Raw genomic sequence first — 5,202 nt, forward strand, 5'->3', positions numbered from 1 at the left:
GCGGCATTGGCCACAAGCTGAGATACAAGTCTGACAATTTTCTCGAGTGACTGGCCAACCTCTTGTTTGAGCTTCTCGATACAGATCTTTAGCCCCCGTGTGTCCCCTTTTCACATGTAACTACTCTAAAAGTCATTCCCAATTTTCCTCCACTAGTTCATTTTGTAAGGGGGCGAGTCGGGACAGTTCATCGGCTTTATTGTTCTATCAGCTAGCCGGAGTTTTGTCGGCCTGGTGGGAGGCAATCCAGGCCACTGCAAAGTTCTCTTGTTTGTTTAGCAATAGCTAGAATATCTTGCCACTTTTCCTTTTGCCACACAGGTATTCTATTAACTTCCCACCCATTTTGTTCCTAAAATGGGAGCTGCTCAGTGCACCCTTTAAAGACAGCAAAAGAATCAGTGTAGATATAAACAGAAGAGGTAGATTGAGCCTCATGCTGAAAAACACTCCACACAGCTACTAATTCTCCTACTTGAGCACTGCCTTCTCCTTCAGTGACTATTTTTAGATTGGTTTTTATCTGTAATGCAACTGCACGGTATTTCCAAATCTTGCCTTCTCGCTTAGCAGAGGCGTCTGTAAACCAGACATTTTGCAACTGCTCTGAGAATGGGGGGGCTACCTGCACAACAGGAGGGGGTGTATTGTCCTCCCAATCTGGGATTACTTCCTCTTGAATAACTAAGTTTTTGGTAGTACCTTCAGACACCTTAAAAATGTCACAATAATGTTCTATTTGTGCATACCACTTCCGCACTGAAGCTCTCTGTGCCACTCCATTGGGTGGGGGTGTTCCTGCTAGAACAGCATTGATCACCTTGAAAAGGCCTCTAAGCACTATCGGCTGTTGATGGATGGTGCACTCTGCTTCTCACAAGGCCAAGCTAACTACAAACAGTCCTTTTTCCCATACTGTGTAGCATTTCTCAGCGTCCCTAAAACTGCGAGAGTAAAACCCGATAGGATGGGTGGAGCCTTTTTGCCAAAAAAGTGTATTGACCATCCTGACTGAGCAAACCCCCACTCAATTTACACAGGGTTCATGGAATGTATATGGCCAAGAGCCTGGTGATTCGCTGCTTCAAATACTAAAAGCTGCAAAGCTTCTTCATGAACAGGGGTCCAGTCCCAGGACACACCTTTTCTCAGTAAATCATACAAAGGTCTGGCAATAATAGAAAAGTCTGGGATATGTTTTCTCCAAAACACAAGCAATCCTAACACATGCTGCAACTCTTTCTTTGATTCGGGCATTTTTACCTGGTCTAGCATGGTAAGAGTATCTTTAGGAATGCATGTCATCCCTCCTTTCCACCAAATTCCCAAGAATTTAACTTCATTAGAAGGGGTCTGAACCTTTTCAGATGGAATCTTTAATCCTAAGGTCTCCAGATGGACAATAATATCATTTTGTGTTTTCTGAATCTTTTCTATCTGATTTCCTCCTATTAGCACATCATCTATGTATTGGTAAATTCTGACTCCTCCTTCTGGTGGGATTAGTTCAAGTTCTTTTGCTAAAGCATGGTGAGCCAATGTGGGAGAATGCTTGTACCCTTGAGGGAGCCACGTAAACATAAATTGCTGCCCTTCCCAGGTAAAAACAAAACGATCCTGGTCCTCAGGTTGCAAATGGACCATAAAAACATATCCTTGACATCAGTAGTTGCCATAATAGGGTGAGCTTGCTCCTGGAGAGCAGCTATGAGATCAGCTATGTTTGGCACCGCAGCTGTTAATGGACCAGTATTTGCATTTAATCTCCAATAATCTACAGTCAATCTCCATTTGCCATTTGGCTTTCGGACAGGCCATACCGGGGAATTAAAAGCAGAGTGAGTAGGAACTACAACTCCTTGTTCCTTTAAGTCTTTAACACTGGGGCTATTCCCTCCCGTGCCCCGAGAGGTAAAGAGTAGGGTTTGATGTTTGTTATTTTCAAAGGGGGAAGTGGTGGCGCAGTTTATAAAAGTAGCACCTCTATGGCACCAAAAGACCAGCTCCCTCCCTCTGTGTCTGTCCACTTTCTATCTTTCAAGACATCCAGCCCTAAGAGATTAAGTGGGAAGGGCCCGACAACCATTGATGTTAGAATGGTTGTTTCCTCTCCTGGCAGCTGCAAGTTAACTGTGGCTAAGGATTGTGCTTGTACACTGCCGAATGCATCAGCTACAAATAACTGTCGTTTCGACACTGAAATGCCCCTAAGGGATGCATCCTCAGTTTTGAAGGCTGAAATTTGAGCTCCAGTATCTACCAAAAACTTTATTGGGATTTGCTTAGGTCCTACAAAACAGGTAATCATAAGATCGCCTCGCTGATTCATAGTGAGCTGTCTAACATGAACCCATCCTCCTCCGCTCCCCCCACCCCACTCCCCCACCACGGTCGGGAAGTGGAGCAGTTAGTTTCCCTCCAGCATCGGCAGATTCACCTCGGAGAGATCTAAAAAGGGAGGCGGTGGAGCACTCGGGCTAGGATTGCCTGGCGTCTTTGTCCAGCTTGAAATTAAATTTTGGGGGACCACAGGTTTCTCGGGCCACTCCTTAACCAGTTTTTCTAGCGTGTCAGTTGGTAACCCATCCATCAGATCTCAGGGAATGCCTTTCTGCCATCCACAATGTATTTTGCCTGTTTGATATGTCCCTCCCCCCTTACTGAGGGATTTTTTTTTTCTCTGAGTCTGGCAGCAAAGGCGTTTCTAGCTCCGCCCGTCTCAACCGTTTTGAGTCTGGTTTGGCAGAAGGGACGCTAACAGGACCATATTTTCACCTGTAGTTAATTAATTCTTGTGCGACTTCTCCCCACGTCCACACCCTCTGGTTTGGATCTCTATGATTGGGGGGTGCTCTTTCTTCCCCTTCCTCTGCTGCAGCATCTCTCTCACCTTGGCGTGCTGCCCTAATGGTTCCTTGTAGCTGTATACCAATTGGTTTCAAAGATTCAGGGAGTCCTCTTATTAATGGAGTCATTAGTTTGGGGTCTACTGGCAGCATCATGGGGGATTCTTGTTGGGGTCTAAGCTCACGGTTATACATCATTTGCAGGCAAGCCGCTTTTTGCACACTTTCCACTATCTGATCGACCAACCCAGTGATAGCAATGGGGTCTCCTCATTCTAAAGGATTGAGACCTCCAGCCCAATAGGCTGCCCTCTTTGAGTTAGGGACCAGGGAGCCCGGTGATTGCTGGTAGTTAAAAACACTCCAGGGCCCAAATATCCTTCAGCTTCCTTTTCAGTTAGCATTATCTGATCTCTATCCGACACCAACACTCTCCACACATATTCTGTTTCTGACTCCCTAGGAGTACAGCTAAATTCTTTCTTTAGTTTAGCTAATTCCATAGCAGAGTAAGGCACATCCTTAACGGTAATTTGTGGTGGAACAATTCGATCATCGTCAAACTCATATTCTGTTTTGACAAGAGGCCTGAGCGAACAAGGAGGGGCTGCCACCTAATCCAATTTAGCTTTTGCTTCACCTAATTCTGTGCTAGGGTATAAGGGATCTCTTCTGCTCCTGTCCGCAAGGAGTTGTTCTTTAAGGGCGGACTGCAAACAATTCACCTGAGCTCGCTCTTGATCTAACTGCCCCTTTAACTCCTCCACTTATCCTGGCAAAGATTGTACAAGAGTCTGCAGACACTGTATATTTTGAGACTCGGCACTGCGCCGCTGATCCTGAGCTTCTACAGCAGCAACTAGACTAGCACCCAGAAAGGCGCATATAATAGATATCACTTTTCCAAGCCAAAGTCTGGCATCCTTTTGTAAGGCACTGATTTGATCGGCAACACAATTATGCCAATTATCTCATGCCCAATTGCTACCCAGTAATGAAGGGCGCACATTATGATTTTCCAAAAGATTATACATTATATCTCACCCCAAAGGGGGTGAGAGGCTCTCGCTCATATTTTCTCAACAAAAAATCAAAACTCAGATCTGGTTTTCAACAACAAAGATTAGATTCACAATGAAGGTCGGGGGCAGTCACTCGGACACTTGCACGTAACACACTAAACAATTCAACAAAGATTCCTACCCCCTTACATCCCTGAGAGGCGCACACGAATATTCACAAGTCCCTAACAGTCAATAAACACAAATTCCAACACAAATCCTAATGTTCACAAATACTTCAGCACTTCTTCAATACACACAATAAGCAAATAGTAAAAACAGCACTTGAAATCCCCAGAATCCTGTCCATGATGCCAGTAAGATGTTAGGTCCCGGGTTTTGGTCCGGGAGGGGGTTCGTAATGATTCTGGGGGTGCGATTAAGACACAAATGAGGTCATATGCCGTTTACTATAGCTTTACTATTGTTACCTAAAAATGACGCTAGATGGCGATAGAGAAAAGGAAGAGGTATAGGAAAGGAAGAAAAGAGAAGCAGAATTAGAGAGAGCTGCAAGAATACTATTTCACCACTTTCGGTCCACCAAGATGATAGGTTCACGCAACGGCGTCCCATCCTCAATTCTCAGGCCTTCACCATGGTGAGGGTCGATGATGGTGAGGGGTCCCCCTTGCAGTGGGGTACAACAGTAATTTATAGTTCCTGTTGACTCGTAGTTTGACCAATCAATGTGACAGTTACCTGTGCTCATCCAATCATTGTCTGACATGGTTGCTGCACGAGCCCCCCTTGCCTCTGCCCCACAAGCAGTGCTGGGCCTTGCAAGGCAGGCAAGTTTTTGGGGTAGAGGGTATAGTTGTTTTGAAAACCAAGGACATATATTCTTTATTATCAGTACACTGGCGACAGAAGTCTTGCGGCAAGCAAGCTTTGAGACATCTTGTCTTTCTGTCGGATTCTTACAGGGTCGCACTTAACCTGGAGGGATCCTCTTTTGTGGTTGTTCTTCCTTGCAACTCCTGTACCTGTGCCCGTAGGATAAAAGTAGGTTGTCCATCCCACTTCCTCATGTCCTCTCTGTGGTCACGCAGGCAGAACCACAGAGTGCCTTGTGGTGTGTACCCTCTGTATTCTCTCTCGAGTGGAGAAACATCTGCTCCCAATAGCTGAGATACTGGCCTGTACAGGTGGGGAGTAGAACATATTCTCTTCAAGTTCCTGAACAGCTTTCCACTTTAAATATTTTCCTACAATACAACAAGATCCATCAGTGAACAGAGCATAACTCAAACCAGGACATGCATGCATAATGTCCTGGTTCCGTCGGGGATAGG

The 5,202-nt window shown here is 45.4% G+C and overlaps 1 pseudogene; it reads right to left on the minus strand.

The window, feature by feature from the left end:
* Positions 1-2,407: 2,407 nt before the first annotated feature.
* LOC141476752 (uncharacterized) lies at positions 2,408-3,919 on the minus strand (annotated as a pseudogene).
* Positions 3,920-5,202: the final 1,283 nt, after the last annotated feature.

This window comes from Numenius arquata, chromosome W (assembly GCF_964106895.1).
Source record: "Numenius arquata chromosome W, bNumArq3.hap1.1, whole genome shotgun sequence".
Taxonomy (NCBI): Eukaryota; Metazoa; Chordata; class Aves; order Charadriiformes; family Scolopacidae; genus Numenius; species Numenius arquata.